Here is an 18069-nt window from a genome sequence, read left to right on the forward strand (position 1 = left end):
AAAATTATTTTTATTTATTTGTATTTTGGGGTGTGCTTATGCCATAAAGGTGCAGTGTGGAGGTCAGAGGACAACGTGTGTAGATTGGTTCTCTTCTATTACCATGTGGGTACAGAAACATTTTGAGAGCAGTTGCAGAGAATACGTCAAGAACTTCCGGAGCTGGTGAGATGGCTCAGTGGGTAAAAGTATTTGCTATGTAAATCTAACAAATTTAAGTTCAATACTTGGAACCCACATACAAGCAGAAGGAAAGAATTGACTCCACAAAATTGTGCTGACCTTCAAAAGTGCACAGTGGCTCAGGTGCCCACACAGCATGCAGATATGCACACAGACGAAATGATTTGGGGGGTGGGCGATATAAAACAGAGGTTCTCTATGTGGTCCTGGCTGTCCTGGAACTTGCTTTATAAACCAGACTGGCCTTGAACTCAGGGATCTGCGTGTTTCTGCAGGGATTAAAGTTGTATGCCACCTCGCCTGACTAAAATTATTGTGTATTTTATATGTATAAGTATCTTGCCTGTATGTCTATGCCACGTGTCTTGAATGCCAGAGGAGGGCATCAGATCCCTTAGAACTGGAGCTACCGTATAAGGCCAGAAATTGAACCTGGGTCCTCTGGAAAAGTACCCAGTTCTATAAATAATTAAGGCATCTCTCCGGCCCTTAACTTTTTAAAACTCTGTAAAAAATACCTTTAAAAAAACTGCCATAAATATTTTTTAAAGCTTTTGCAAAAAACAAATCTGGTTACAGAAAAATCATTTCCTAACAAAGGTGTTCACTATACTGCTACTTAGCAGAGTCAAACTGAATACCTAAGAACAAAGGCATGGTTAGTACCATCGAATATTATATAAGCTTGAAAAGGCCATATGTAATTGATTTAGAACAGCACACACACATATGAAAAAGAGAATATGAAACTGCACAGTAAATCCCATCTAAAAACTGGAAAGCATGAAGAAAAAGCAAAGGGTTACAAGTTTTCTCTGAGTAAGAACAGGCAGAACTTCTCTACATTTCATCTCCTACCTTTACTATCGTGAGGAGATTACTCAGAGTTCACTTAGGGGCCAGAATCTAGCGATGACAAGCACCTGCACCATCACGATTAACACAGTAACAGCAAGAGATCCTGAGGGCACTCGATGAGTTATCTATCTCAGTCACCTAGGGCTGCTAAAATTCTTGGGCAGGATCACAGAATTAAAAGCAGTGGTGGGAAAAGTCAAGAATCTACATGTAAAATGCCCTGGTTAAATTCTCACATACACTGTAATACAGAAGACTGAAAAAACCCAATCAGTGAAGTTAGTCCCCTAGTCTAAAAGCAAATTGTACACACACTCTAACTGTGTCACACTCCAGCTGACTCTTCCTACATAGGAATCTAAGCAAGGATTAACTAAATACTAAGAATATATGAATCAAAGTAAAATTCATTTTCTAACATTTAAGAAAAACCTTGTTTGTATATTGTTATCAACAAACAAAGGTGAATTTTTCATGCAAGGAAAAAAAATCAACTTTTAAAAAGAGAACAAAAATCCAAAGTTAATTGTATAAGCTATATCTGTCATTAATTAACAACTGATCTGGGACTAGTACTGCTGCACATGACCTGATTTTATATTTTAAAAAAGACTTGGCCTGTTCTACTTTATCCTCAAAGGATCTCCAAGAAGGAACTCTGGAAGCACATCTAAAGAGAGCTTTAAACTTAAACTGTGCCTGAAGTTTCAACATATTTCAATATAGAAAGTACTATTGGTCTTTTTACCTTGACGTTATCTTAAGAAATATACTACAATAAACTTCAGAGAATGGCAGAATGCTAGTCAGCTTAGGAGAAACACCTCATTTATTAAACAGCACATACTATACATCTTGATTCTTAAATCCCTACTTCCCTAGAAATTCAGAAGTGCACAAAAATTCAGAATTGAGCAGAATAAATCCCTACAGCCAATAATCATATTGACTTGGTGAGGGAGTTAATGACTAGGCTCCAAAACTGAATTTAAATTATTTTAAACTCTAATTTATGCAACAAAAATATTGGGGGTCAGGGGGAGAGCGTGAGCGCCAGGCAAGATACAGACCTATAATCCCAGCACAGAGGCAAGAGGAATTCCTCCAAACTCCAGGCCAGCCTAGTGCTCATAGACAGCTTCATAATAACTAGGATTACATAGTGAGACCCTACCTCAAAAACAAAACAAAGTTATGTGTGTATATAATATTTTTATAATCTAGTTGCTTAAACAAAGTTCTCTTTGCTATAATTGTTTATAACGCTGGCCCAATTAACAGACAGTAAAGAACAAAACAAGAAAATCTACTAAGCAGCCAACAGTAAAAACATGGCTAAAATCTGTCAACACTAACTCCAAAGCAAAGGGTTTCACTGAAGGCAACTATAAAAAAAACAGTACAGAAGTCATTTAACAATTCTGAAATAAAATTATAAATCCAAACACTATCTTAAAGCACTGCCTCACTGAAGCTCCAAGCTATGCATACCACACTGTTATTCTTGATAGTTTACAATTTAAGCACCAATAACAAACAGGTCCCAAGGAGAAATTCTGAAGCCCAACTAATGCTCATTTCTAGAAATCCTGCAACACACTAATGAAATCACTTATGTACTATTAGCTCTCAGAAACAGGTACAAATTAATAGCACTGTCCATCCACATGCCACAAGAAAACCAAAGTCGCAGGAAGCGGTCATTGCAAGGCCTAGATGGTAGTGACCAAGATACCATCCCCACGTTAGCTTTCAGTTATTTAGCTTATCCAAATAGATTAACTGAAAGGAATGAAAGAAAACTCTCCTTTCAGATCAAATGTTCTCACAAGCATCCTTTCCTTCAGCCTTGCTGCTCTGTAGCTTACTGTAAGGGTGCTTAACACACCACTCTCAGCCCAGATTTCCTTCTCTGCTTTTCCCTCCAGAACTTGATTATCTCTAAGTCAGTGTTTGCCTGGCTTATCCCTTCATCATCTAAGCCTAGCATCACACAGATAAACACTTAGCAAGTTCTGAGGCAAGATACTTTTACACAACTAAGGAAGCTATAAACAAGAAAGCTACAATGGAAATCAGAGTCTAAAATCAATTCTGTCTTCCTACCTTTATAGTCTGCATGGGAAATCTTACCTGATGCCACTGTTCAGCAAGACAACATCTTTCCGTCTAACAAACATCCCTCTCTTCTTGAGCTACAGTTACAGATAAGTAGTCTAAAGGTATACTACGACCGAGACTCCACAAACTCACCCTCTTCCACTCCACTTGTCAGTTTAAATGCAGTATTCTCATCTATATCAAGTCATTCTGTGACTCTGTTTTACTGTTTTCCCATTAAAACATTACTTCAATTCTTTCCACCTCTAACCACAGTAAGTCCAGGCCCCTCCTTTGATGAAATGACTACAACTATCTACAGTGAGGTCCACTGACCCATTTCTTTGTCTTGTCCAATCTTCTTAGTACCACTAGCTAATCTCTACAAATACATTCCTTATTACTCATGTGCTTAATGCTAAGTCCAAATCCCAGGACAGAAGTTGAGGCTCTTAAGCACTCCTATCCCTAGCTACCTCCACTCACTGCTCTGCTGTGTTCTCTGCTCTACACTCCTTGCTACTCAAGCCTATTAGCAAGTCCATGTTACGTTTCTCCACAATCTTAAAATCTTTACCCCTGACATGTCTCATTCCCAGCAAACCACACGTAAAACTAGGAAACCAGAGATGTGGCTCAATGCAGACCTCATGCCCCTCCTTCCTTTCTGTTCACCTAGCTGCATACGGCTGCAGTGTATCCTGCCACTCAGGAATTTTTGTATTGGCTCCAGGGCCTTTGGTTTCTATAACAGCATAAAATCCCTGGGGTTGGATACAACCAAATAGAGTTGGCTCAAACTCTCTGAGCCACTCTCTATCTCCAGAAGCACATTTTACATAGATTTCTTGTGCTTCTACAACAGTACAAATAGAAATATACTAAGAGCCAGGTATGTGATCTTAAATTTTTCAGTAGGCACATTAAAAAGGTCAAATGAAATTGCTACTAATAATATGCTTATTTAACCTAATATATCCAAAATATTATCATTTCTTTACATACATATTTAACACAAAATATATCTAGTTTCTTTTAAACTTGTTTTCAAAACTTAGTATATATTTTATAGTATATTTCAATTTAGATCAAAGATTATGACTTATATTTGTGTTTCATAAAACTTATAGCTAAATATTCAACATAGTCAAAATTCTTAACTTTACAACAAATGAACTTAATATTAAGTAAAATTTAAAATTTAAGCTGGAGGCTAGGAGATGGCTCATTGGGTAAAAGCTGGGCAGGCCTGACCATCTGAGTTCAGATCCACGCTGAATGAGTTTGTCCTCTGACCTGCACCATGTGTGTTATGATGTGTACACCCTCACACAACCATGAATACACATATACAAAAACAAGTAATAGGTTTCTGTGAATCTTTTTTCTCCTTTACTGTTTTCAAAAATCCATGGAGTATTTCAAAACGTGGAAAAGCAAAGAAGATGGCTATAAGAAGCAAATATGTACTAATGAAATTTCATTATTGATAGGCTAAAAATTACCATCCAGACATGCTTGTCTTTGTTGGTCTGCAAAGCACACACAATTCTCCAATAGGACATTATGCAGCTATAGCAAGACATAGTTGCTATTTTATGCTGATGAAGTAGCAGACAATGACCTGGTCCCCTGCCATTCACAACTACAAATCTCCCTCCCAAGGGACTTGAATGGTAACTCTACCATCAGCATTCAGAGAATAACTAGAGGTACTTTGTTCTAAAATTTCTGGAGATTAAAAGCTAATAATGGGGCCTGGAGGATGGTTCAGTGGTTTAGAGCACTTACTGCTCTTTCCAGAAGATCTGAGGCTAGTTCCCAGAACCCACATCAGGTGGCTCACAACTACCTGTAAACTCTGGCTTCAGGGGATCCAATACCCTCTTCAGCCCTCTCTGGGCACCTTCACACATGCTGCATTAATACAGACACACATATACCCAAGCATACACATGAAACAAAAATAATAAAAATTAAATTTTTCAAAAGGTTAACATTATTGTAAATTGGAAAACAAGGGCTCTGTGACTACTTGTTGAACATATACTACATGTATAAGTCTAAGTTTAGAAGTTAGGGGTTCTGGCAGACCCATAATTTTTTAAATTCCTAAACTAATCTAGTTTTATACTATGTGTTTAAATGCCAGACATGCCATAATTCCACTCTTTTTCTGTGCACAGAGTATCTCGTTTTATGAGAATATTCTGAAACAAAGTCTGTTCAATCATAGAACTTAAGAGAAAAATTTTATCAACTGTCACTTCAAGCTCAAATAAATGGCTTTCTAGAATATCGCACATACCAATTCATGTTTGCTTAAGAACTCAATTCCGCAGCTACTTAGGTAATTTATTGATTACACAATGAATTAAGACTCTTAATAGTCTTAAGATTTCCTAAAGCTATGTTGAAAACCTTCAAAAAATAAGGACAGAATAGAGGCAGAAACTTGGTGTATCATTCTGACCTACACACACACACACACACACACACACACACACTGTTTTTATTTTCCTTTCTACAACTTTTCATATACTCCCTACTCAAATGAAAAAGTACGGGAAACAACAAATGCACTCCACTCTATAGGAGTCAAGTTGTTTTCCAAGACCCTTATTAACTTTTTAGGGCTGTTTACAAGCTTCCTTGTTCATTAGAAACTGACTCCCAAATCAGGTTTTTTGAGAAAGATTCCAAAAATACAGAAGATATTCTTCTCTTAAGTCAATTAAAGATTTTCCTGTTCCAGGCCACCCTGAGTTGCCTGTCCATGTGCATACTAGGTACCTGAACACAGACACCATAAATAGCAAAAACTGCAGAGAGATTTAAATTCAGCTAAGATGTAGTTACTTCTTACCCAGCATTGCCTCTGGGGCTGCTACTGCTCTTTGAAATAATACTGAAAGGCATTAAAAATACCTGGTTCTTTGAAAAAGTTCTTCCTTTTCAAGGAAGAAATTGCCACTCACTGGAACGAACAAGTCTGCAACTCAGTTTCCAGTTTCCTCCGTCTCCTCAATGACTGCACTAAGACGAAAGGGATATGCACAGTGGAATATGGTATTCCATGAGAACATTCTGAACAGAAAATGTTCAATCATAGTGCTTAAGAAAAAGAATTTATAAACTGTCACTTCAAGCTCAAATAAATGGCTTTCTAGAATACCACATGTAGCAATTCATTAACAAATTTGCTTAAGAACTCTATATATAGTGTTCCATGTGGGAGTGTCAACTACTGGGTAGAAACCAACATCTACCAATTCCTATTTTGACTTTAAACTTAGAGCAACAAAAATTATAACCAGATCACATTCCTTCCCATTTGATTTTATTTTTAAAACTGCTAGTAATTTATCACACCTTACTAAAAAGACTTCTCATTATCCTTTTCTAACACTCTAGCCCTATGTCCACACATTTATGTTCATACTAGCCATGGCATGAGCATCCAACAAGGTCTCTCAAAGCAAGTATTCAAGAAAAATTATTTTATTTATATGTCTATGTGTGTGCCCACATGCATGCTGGGGCCTGCAGAGGCCTAGAGGGTACTAGATCCTCTGCAACTGGAGTTACAAGTGGTTGTGAGCTGCCCCTAAGTCCTGAGTCTGTAGTGCAGCACCTACAGTGCTAGAAATCAGACTGCAGTGTTTTTGCAAAGGGGGCACTCATTTTTAATCACTGAGCCATTCCTTAGCCCTATTAACATTCAAAATAAGTGAAGGAAAATCTGCAATGCTTAAAGAAGATATCTAAACAAAAATAATTAACAAAATTTAAAGACACAGTTACATGATACATTGGCTGCCTAGAATATTCCCTTCTTTAAATCGTGAAATATAGACACAGAGGGCAAAATTAAGTTAGACAATACACAGAACTAAAGGGAAGTAATGCAGAAAGCAAGTGTAACTTCTGTTGAGAGCTTAACTGACAAAAGATTCACAGTTGGTCAGGTGACCTTTTCCCAACAGCTGACTTTGAGTTTGCCTTTCAGAATTCCACAGTGGAAGCCCAAAGCTCCTTCCGTAACACAACTGGGCACAGTAGCAGGACGTATGGTGCAGACATCTCAAGGTGCCATCTATTTGGGATATTTTATTTTATGCTTTCTAAGATGTAAAAGTTAGCTCACCCAGTCCTAAGTAATCATACAGAACTTCCCTCTGTGGGATGTCCTAATAGCACACTGTGCACCAGTGAGCTGCTGTCCATGTTACTAAGGCATCATCTATTCACAACACGGTTTCTCTTAAAAAAAAATAGCTACTCTTGGAACTGGAGATAGCTCAGTGAGGAGCCAAGGTTCCCAGGTCCTACAGGCAGGCACAAGTTACACACACATGCGGGTAAAACACTCACTCATACACATAAAATACATCTAAAGAAAAGGTAGGACTGGAGAGATGGCTCGGTGGTTAAGAGTACCAACTGCTCTTCCAGAGATCCTCAGTTCAATTCCCAGCAACCACATGGTGGCTTACAACCATCTGTAATGGGATCTGGTGCCCTCTTCTAGTGTGTCTGAAGACAGCAATGGTGATATACTATGTATAAAATAAAGAAAATGTAATACTATTCCCAAGCTTTGTGTCCACAATTGTAAGCCCAGCACTAGGAAGTAAGTACAGAAAAATTACCATTAGGAATAGGCCAGCTGGAGCTACATAGTGCTAACCCCGCCTCACAAAAAAACAAAAATAAAAAAACCACAAAACACACAGCTGGTGTTCAACAGATACTTATATAATGAATTTATGAATGAATTATTCAAATAATCTGAAACCAGCTTATGCTTTTTTTCCTCTTCCTTTCCAAATATAAAAATTATCAAATATTTTAACAAATGTATGGGGGGAAAAAACTAACACTTCTCTTAAAGCCTTTGGCTCACATTATGTGTTCAATCCTTTTGCTTCCTGAGAGGCATGCTGGAGCATATAGATAATTCCAACACTCAATAGACTGCAAATTCCAAAAACAAACAAGCAAAATACCTCTTTCACTAATGGATTCAAACTTTTCTGAAAGTTTTATTTCCTAGCTGAAATATTTATGTTTTTTATAGTCTAGTCTGTATGATTTTCTAAAGAATTTTTTATTGTGTTCTTATACCTTATGACCATTAACCTTTTCTAACCACTGAATGTTGATTTTCATATTAAACTTATAGCTTTAATAAACTGCTCATCCTTCAGTAAAGTGTAACAGGCAGGACAGCATATGGAAGATGGGGTACACAGAGTCTCAAGTCAGGTGGCCTGCGTTCCAAGTCTGATGGATCACTTTCCAGTTATGCACCTGGATAAGTAGTTGAACTCTTCTCAACCACTTTTCCCACCTGTATAATGTGGGTAAATACTGGGAAGAGGGTGGAAATCTTTTTTCAACATTGTCTTGTCATGCACATCATTAGAAAAATCCTTAAGACAATAGTCTCACAGTTGTTAACATCCAACACCAAATCCTCAGTGCCCCTGCTAATACCATCAATCAGATACAAAACTTTTACATTTCTTATGCTCACTTTCAATGGAAAAAGAAAAAAGAGAAAAAAGGAAGGAAGGAGAAAGTTTATGGTACATAAAAGAGGGAAAACAGTCAGAGGCAGGGACATCTACGAGGGTTCAGAGTGAACATGACCCTGACAGTTTTAGTCAGAGGCAGGGCATCTGGGAGAGTTCAGAGTGGACATGACCCTGACAGTTTAGCTATTTTTCCTTTATTTTTAATTTTAAAAACATGTCAAAAAATATCACAGAATATCTTAGCACTACCTGTATGGCTGAATCCATATAAAACAAGAATATATAAAGATTTCATGCAGCTTATTTTGTCAACTGCACTTTTTAAGAGCTGATATTGTTTAGTGCTAACTAGCTTTTGTCAAATCAATATAAATTAGAGCCGGCTGGGAAGAAAAGCCTCAACTGAGAAGTTGTCTCCAGCACATTAGCCTGTAAAGTCTATAGGGCACTTTCTCAGTAACTGAAGTGGGAGGCCCAGCCCGCTGTGTGTGGTGCTACCCCTGGAAAGGTGGTCCTGGGTGTATAAGGAAGCAGGATGAGCAAACCACAGGGAGCAAGCTAAGGAGCAGAACTGCCTTTGACCTTTTCTTTACTCCAGTTCCTGCCCTGACTTCCTTCATGGTGGACTGTTACCTGGAAGTATAAGATGAAACAAACCATGTCCTCCCCAAGTTGCTTTTGGTCCTGGTGTTTATCACAGCAACAGGAAAGTTACTGTACAGAAACTATACAGATACCAGTATTTACCCACATTATACAGGTGGGAAAAGTGGTTGAGAAGAGTTCAACTACTTATCCAGGTGCATAACTGGAAAGTGATCCATCAGACTTGGAACGCAGGCCACCTGACTTGAGACTCTGTGTACCCCATCTTCCATATGCTGTCCTGCCTGTTACACTTTACTGAAGGATGAGCAGTTTATTAAAGCTATAAATTTAATATGAAAATCAACATTCAGTGGTTAGAAAAGGTTAATGGTCATAAGCTATAAGAACTCAATTAAAAATTCTTCAGAAAATCATACAGACTAGACTATAAAAAGCATAAATATTTCAGCCAGGAAATAAAATAATCCTCCTGTTTAAGTATACATTATTTGGGGAAAAAATAAGCAGTCTGGGTCTTTTAATTTTACTAGTGGCATTTTTATGTTCATTCACTCCATTCATTCATTCATTCATTCATTCACTCTCTCATTTGAGAAACATCCATTACAATCCTGCCTGAATGAAGTAACAGCCACAAGGTCTGCCCTTGAGAAACTTTGCAAGCAACCAAGAGCTCTTCTCAAATTTCACATGGTAAGTTTCCCAAGTAAGAGTTTATAATTCTCATTAAATATAAAGCCTAACAAAAGGCTCACCACCAAGCACAATGTGACAAGTAATAGCACATTAAAAACTAACAAGCACAGTCTGTGTGGAAGTACATGCCTGTAATCCCAGCTATTCAGGAAGCTGAGGCAATAGGATTATCACAAGTTCTAAACCAGCCTAGGCAACTTAGCAAAGCTCTACTACAGAATAACAAATAGCGCCAGGGGTGAAGGCTCTGGATAGTATACATGCCTGGCTCAATTTCTGGTTCTATAAAAAGGAACGAACGAATGAATTCTAACTTAGAAACTACACAGTTTAAAACTGTTTGCTTAGTAGTTAGAAAGCCTCTTTTAAAAATCTCAAAGAGAAATTCATAAAACCTTGGATTTTTCTGTTCAATGAATTTTCCTTTACACAGTCATCAAACATGTACTCAGAGGCTAATCTGCTTCCTTATCCTGTCAACTATCTCAAAATCCAGGCGTGTCTTCCTCATGAGGAAGTTGCAGAAGCATTCCAAAGTCCAGACTGTTAATCACTACCTGCACTGCTCACCAAAGAGAACTACCACAAGCACTTATCACAGTGTGCTGTGAACACTTGTCACCAGTGTAAAGGAAGCAAGAACTCACATATTCTCTCCAGAGACCTTAGAATTTCATTATTTCACATCAGCTCAGGTTGCTTTTTAGCAAAATATTTAAGACTTTATTTCTTCTTTGTCAAACGTGTCTGACATGGTATAGGTAATACATATTTCAAATAATTAAGCAATAATCTCTGTATAAGCATGGCAACCAAGCAAGCCAGCTCATATCTCAAATATTCTTTCCTCTGCCCAGAAGCACATTCTCACTTCACTTACTTATCAAAACACACTTTTACCTTTGTCTAGAAAATCAATACACCTCCGTACTTACTACAAAGAAATAAATCAGGAAGTTGAAGAAACATCTTCACTCTCATGTTTAATATTAGTCACAATAGCCAATTAATTAATAGCCAATTAATTAACCAGTGTCCAGTAATAGGTAAAATGGATAAAGAGAATATGATAAATGTGTGGTAAACTACAATTCAGCCTTGAAAAATATGGTGAATGTGTACCATTTTCATTTAGTCACAAAAAGGAATATATATCATTTGTACAACAACATGCAAGAGAACAGAGGGCATTATGTTCATTGAAATAAGACATGCAGAAGGATAAATATTACTTGATCTCACTCATATCTAGATCTTTTTTTAAAGTTTTTCTCAGACCATTAAGATAGATCAACATGTCCTCTTCAGTCCCTGTAATCCCACACATGGTAAGTTGTCCTTTGACCTCCACCCACAAGCTATGGCATACACATGCAACACACATACATACTAAATACTCATGTTCAAAAAAATAAATAAGTAAATAAATAAAATTTATCTGATAGAAGCTGCCAATAGAATAGTGTTTATCAAAGGCTGGGGCTGGTAGAAACAAAAGGGAGAGAAAATTTTACTTGAGTATTAAATCATAAAGAGAAGTTTATGTCCCATTATGGGGTGACTGCACATAACAATATAATTGAATACTTCAAAAAGAAAAGAAGAAAGGGAGGGAAGGAAGGAGGGAGGCTAGGGAGTGTGTGTGTGTGTAGGAGAGGGAGTACGGTGGAGGGGTTAGGGGCTGGGAAGATGGCCCAGTGAGTAAAAGTACTTGCTGCCAAGCCTGACAACCTCAGCGAGATCCCTGGAACTCACAATGGAAGGACAGAATGGACTGGCCTCCTAACATTGCCCTCAGATCTCCACACAAATGCACACACAAAAATAAATTTGGGGGTAAGAGAAATACAACAAAAGATTGGCAATGTTTTCATCACAAAGAAATAAATATTTTAGCAGATGTATTTACTGGATTCAAACATCACACATGTATCAAACAAACACATGTATCAAACAAACAAACAACCACAGGATTTCCCACAGGCATATAATTTTACATGTCTTTTTTAATTAAAAGAAATATTAATTACCCTTACATAATTATTCCCTTAAGGATTATATAACTAAACCACTACCTAAACTTGCTTCAAATTTTAGTTCAATAAATAAATTAAACAAATAAAAGGAAAGAAATTCACATTATGTGGACAGAGTCTCTTGCTGCAAATGGAAGCTGGTATAGGAGACAATACACTAGGTAATTTTTCTTCCTTAAGCTTTCCAACTTCCAACACAGAAAATGCTGTCTTCCCTTTTTACCTTCCTCACCAAAGGCACGAGGCTTCTACTTCTTGTCCTTCATGGTTCGTGTTTTCCCATCCTGAACTGAGCACTCTTACACTATACTTTCCTTGTGGGAACGACTTAGTACATAAGTGTGGGTCCAGAAAGCCCTGCAAATGGAAGAGCCCTCCTGGAGCAAAAGTGAGGTTAAGACATGCCCAAACCCCAAAACCTCCTCCTGAGGCCAGCAAGAGTTAGGACTGCTCATTCCCTGTTCTAGGCCTGCACACTTTGTACACATAGCCTATATGACACACACCTTTGCCACCCATGAAGTAGTCATGCAGCTTGGTGGCCAAATTAGAGGTTTAACTTCTGATCTCCATATAAGAACACACCCAGCAAGCACCTGGAATTCCTCTTCTTGCAAATGAAACATTCTCAGCATCAAAAACCCCTCTCCATTCCCTTGTTACCCCCCAATAAAACTGAAAACCATCTCAGAGAGAGAAGGCTGTTTCTCCTGGCCCTCAACACCAACCAAGGTCAGGCAGAACCACTTCCCTGCTAGGCTTCAGTCCTCAGAGTCGAGCCTGGTGCACAATGGTGCCTGGACACCCCGAGGGCAGAAAACCAGGCCGGCATATAATCACCTTTATATAGCTACAAGCTAGTTATAAGCAAAACAAAAAACCTCATACTCGAATGTTATTATAGTTTGCAATACTGTGTGTTTACATAAAAAAATTAATATCTGTGTATAGCTGAATGACCATGTACTACTAACCATTAAAGAATTCATGTAGCATTGTCTCTGTAACTCTCTAACTGGTTAAATTTTAAAGCATTTCACCAAAAATTACCAACAACTCTAAAGCACTAACATTTACTCCAAACCTATTGAATAAGGAATTGAGTTCTGAGAGTAATAACTTCATAATGTCACAGTCAAATGTCAGGTTTGCCTAGTAAATACTGATCTTTTGAACACAGACAAACTATTTTTTTGAGGGTAGTACTGGAGATTGAACTTGGGGCCTCATAGATATTAGATAAGCTCTCTACCACAAAGCTACATCCCTAACAGCACCACAGAGAGCTTTTGTTTAATTATAACCTTGTTAATATATTATCATAGTTTTAAATGATCTTCCTCTAAAAATGTACATTCACTGATGTCTGGATTCTCACGTTTGTTTTTATATTCCAAATGTTGTAGTATGTTATCTGAGCTGGAGTATAAGATTATTTCTTATAATATAAGGCTATTATTTGGCCTTATATTCTCATGTAAATGGGTAAGAGAAAGGTATCTTATTTACCATTTCATAGAATCATGAGAATTCTTGTTTTCTTAAGGATTACTAGAATCTAAAAATCATAAAAATTAAGTATCTACCTAGTTGCATTAAAACCCACACTTGTCATTACACATCCACTCAACTATGCTTAGCTTCAAAGTGCTGAAACTTCACTATCAAAAACAAGCCAGGCAGTGGTGGCTCGCAAGTTTAACCCCAGCACTAGCACACAGGAAGGTAGATCTCTGTGAGTTCAAGGCCAGCCTGGTCTACAGAGTAAGTTCCAGTACAGCCAAGACTGTTTCAGAGAAACCCTGTCTCAAAAATCAAACAAACAAAACATCATCATCAAAAATCACACTTGTTCATCAGAAAAACTTTACAAATATAGCAGCAAATACGAGTTTTTAACATTCTATTTTCAGATTGGAGATAGCTCAGCAGGAAAGGGTGCGTACTCCTCCTCCAGAGAAGTGCCTGTAACTCCAGGGGACCTAAGGCCTAGATCACAGGTACCTGCACACGACACATAAACAACCTTTTAAAAATTGCTTTACTTTCTGCTAGGCATGGAGTTGTACAGCTTTAATCCCAGTATTTGGGAGGCAGAAGAAAGCCAATCATTGTGAATTTGAGGTTAGCCTGATCAACTTTCAGTCCAGCTGGAACCACAAAATAAGAGCCTGTCTCAAAAAATAAAATGAAATTCTACTTTTCCATTCAAAAGCTTGAATTTTATAATTTTAACAAAAGTGAACTGTTTTCTTTGAGGTGGCAGTGATATTTTATTTTTGAGAAAATGTCAAATGCGCTGTTATGAATAAGCCGACTGTCAGTCATCCTATCAGGTAGAACTGGCTTTCTATATGAATAAAGTGGCTGGCTCCCAAAGTATCCTTCCTCCAGAACAGATGAGAAGCCACCAACTCAAGATGCTCAGCGTCTGCTTTAGAACCATGCTGCCCTGCTTTGTCTGAGTCCAAGCCCTTTATAATTGGTTGGTTTGTTTGTCTGTTTGTTTGTTTTGGAGGCTAATTGGAAGGAAGTGAGGGAGACAGGGTTTTGCTATATAGCACTTGCTGGCCTAGTACTCAGTTATGTAGCCCATGCCTCTGACAGCAATGATCAGCTGCCTCAGCTTCTTAAGTTCTGGGATTACAAACTTGCACCACTACATCCAGCTTCCAACAGCTTCAAGTCACTGAACTCTGCTGTTATATGAGACAGAAAAACAGAACAATTGATATTCAACCACAGTTGACAAGGTTTCAAAAGTCAAGTGCTTTGAGCTAGAGAGTTGGCTCAGCAGTTAAGAGCACTGACTGCTCTTCTAGAGGTCCTGAGTTCAATTTCCAGCAACCACATGGTAATACAGATGCTCACAAACATCTGTAATAAATTTGATGCCTTCTTCTGGTGTGTCTGAAGACAACTACAGTGTACTCATACAAATAAAATAAATAAATAAATCTTTCAAAAAAAAAAAAAAGTCAAGTGCCCATGCAGCATTCCTGCCAGAGACCCCACCTGCTCTAAGTCAGAAGTCAGTTCCTAACAGCAGGTTACACTCATTACTTTTCAACTCTTAGACTTGAGGTGTTAGATGCACTGTGGTGATTAAGGTATCTAAGTGATCATTCAAGTTCCACCATCTGTCTGGCTTTACCGTGAAACTGTAGAAGGTATTCTTGCATCCATGAGGTTCTCTTCTGCTGATCCATCAGCCACCTAGCTAGTAAGAAGGCAGGTGGACATCACTGAACACTGGATGACCCTTTTTTTTAAAAAAAGATTTATTAATTATTATTATTATAAATGAGTACACTGTAGCTGTCTTCAGATACACCGGGCATAGGATTTCATTATGGGTGGTTGTGAGCCACCATGTGGTTGCTGGGATTTGAACTCACAACCTTTGGAAGAGCAGTCGATGCTCTTACCTGCTGAGCCATCTCACCAGCCCTGGATGAACCTTACAATCAGACATTGACAGCTTCACTATCAATCCCTATTCTTTAATTCTACAGGCATGTGCACATGAGAGTTCTCAAACTCTAGCTGACACTATGACTTTAACAACTTTTAAATATAGCGTCTTAGACTTTTTACATTTTGTAGTTTTAAGCAATGACTAATGCAATCTATCAGAATGTGAAGAAAATTTTTATCATCATTTTATAAGTTCTCTAAGAACACTAAGACATAATGAATATATTAATTCTAAATTCTGAATATTAGATGTAGCTCAACACATAGCAAATAACTGCATTATTATGAATACATGTCGTTTTTTGCACAGCTACCATTCTCACACTCCGTCCTCTAGCTATCTGTCCTCTCCCCAGACTGACAGGGTTCTGACGGCACTGCTAACTATACTACCTGCACACCTCACCCACCTGAGTGTTCCTCTAGTCTGCCAGAGTAACATAGCCCATAATCAACCAGGATAGGAGGTGTCTGTAAAGGACTCTATATGTGAACTTCAGTCATTTCTTGAGTACCTAACTGTGGTGGTAAAAACCTAAGGGTGTGCTGAGCAATGCTGGTGCACACCTTTGATCCCAGCACTTGGGAGGCAGAGGCAGGCAGATTTCTGAGTTGAGGCTAGCCTGGTCTACAGAGTGAGTTCCAGGGGGGCAGGGCTACACAGAGAAACCCTGTCTCAAAAAACCAAAAACCAAAAAAATCCAAAAAACAAAACCAACCAAAAAAACCTAAAGGTGTGTGCATCAGCTATACTCTGTTTATTAGGCAGTTCCTAGAGGAACACACCCAGCGGTGTGGGGATGTGTGTATAAATGTTACATACACAACGGGGAAGGGGATTTCTTTTAGGGAATTGGCTCACATGACCAAAAGTTTAGCCAATCCAAAATCTGCAGGATTGCTAGCAGGATGAGATCCAGGGAAGATCTGTCATTTGAGTATGAGGGTAATCACAGTGCCAAGAATTCCCTCTTGCCCAGATCAGCTTTTGCTCTACCCACGCACTCAAAACTGGATGATGCCCGCACATTAAGGAGGTCTGTATGGTTTACTCAAAAATCTAGATTTACAGACTATTCTCATATAAGAGACATCTTCACAGAAACTTCTAGAATAATAATGGACCAAAATATCTAGGCAGTGTAGACCAGCTGAGTCAGCCCATAAAGCTACCACAAGTTTATTCACTGTCAAATTTACACAAACCATATACTAAGGTGTTTTGCATATGTATGTATCTGCATGTTTATATATGTAGGTATGTGTATGCACACATGTATGCCCATATGCAAGTGCCAGGGAACAACTCAGATGTCATGGCTCAGGTCTTTCACTGTCTGTGGTGGTGTTGGAAAAAGTCTTTCACTGGCCTGGTGCTGCTGGCCAACTGGCCTCTGCACTTTGCGTGCCTCTCCTCCCTAGTGCTGAGGTTTCAAAAGTACCACACTACAGGACTCAGGTCCTCATGTTCATTACACAAATTTTACCAAATGAGCTACATCCTTAGCCCTATGGGTAGGGTTTTTGCTTTTTGTCCTTTTTTTTAATTGAGTGTTGCTTTCACTGTACAATATTTTCCACAATATTATCAAAGTGACAAAATCTTTGACATCAAGAAATTTATAACATTGATTCAAATGTAATTTTCAAGCCTGTCTTATTCTACTCCCAAACACTGTTCCACCTACTCATCTAAGTTAAGCCTCAATTTTCTTCAAGTTTTGCTATTTTTTTTTTCATTCTGTAATTACTTTGTCCAGATCACTTTAATCTGGGTTTCTGGATACCTTGAAACTATAGCAACATGGTATAAATGTGAACTTTCCTAAGAAATTTCATGATGTTTCACACAATTTTCATGATGTTTCAAGTCTTCTGATGTTCTAAATACACAACCAAATACAAATCTAAGAATTACTCATCTTTCCTGTTTTAATTAAGTAGGAAGACTTGATGAGAAGACGACTACAATATGAAGCAAAAACACAAGATGACATCTCCAGGATGTTCCTCAGAGAAGAAAGCACGCTTTTGTCTAAATATGGTTTGCTTAATCTTACTTAAGTTGGTTTATAAACGAAAATCAGTCAAATGAACAAGAAAAAAAGCATCCTTAACTTTGTTACTCTGAAATTTCACTAAAGTACCACCCAAGTGAAATTCAGTGTGAATAGAACTGGCTCTTTCCTGCACAGAAGTCACCAACATCCTTCTGAGATTATTACAGGTCTTTTCTTCCATCTCACTCGCCTCTCCATTAATCTTTTCTATGAACAAAGCAAGGGGTATTAGAGACAATGAAACAGAATTAAAATGCCAATCATTAATTCAGAGGTGCAGTTAGAGAACAATGGAAAAATTAATGAGGAAAATACTAAAAACAGCTTTTTGGTTATTCCTGATCCAGACTGAACATTAATACTTTTACTTTCATGTAGGCAAGCATCATTAAAGGACTAATACTATTATCATCACTTTCATATACTTCTATTCTTATTGTGAATATTCTATCTCTTTAGTTATTTAAAACTAATGCTATGATAACTGGGATGATGGTCCATGGTAAGGGT

The 18069-nt window shown here is 37.9% G+C and overlaps 1 protein-coding gene and 1 long non-coding RNA gene across 6 annotated transcripts in view; one reads left to right on the forward strand and one right to left on the reverse strand.

The window, feature by feature from the left end:
• The window catches only part of Arhgap12 (Rho GTPase activating protein 12), a 97383-nt gene that overhangs the window by 46022 nt on the left and 33292 nt on the right, over positions 1-18069 (reverse strand). The window lies entirely within an intron of this gene.
• Positions 7146-17600, forward strand: LOC116086814. Its single transcript, XR_004117149.1, has 3 exons — positions 7146-7230; positions 13936-14022; positions 17441-17600. It is a non-coding gene; the product is annotated as an uncharacterized LOC116086814 (long non-coding RNA).

This window comes from Mastomys coucha, unplaced genomic scaffold (genome assembly GCF_008632895.1).
Source record: "Mastomys coucha isolate ucsf_1 unplaced genomic scaffold, UCSF_Mcou_1 pScaffold13, whole genome shotgun sequence".
In the NCBI taxonomy this organism is placed as follows: Eukaryota; Metazoa; Chordata; class Mammalia; order Rodentia; family Muridae; genus Mastomys; species Mastomys coucha.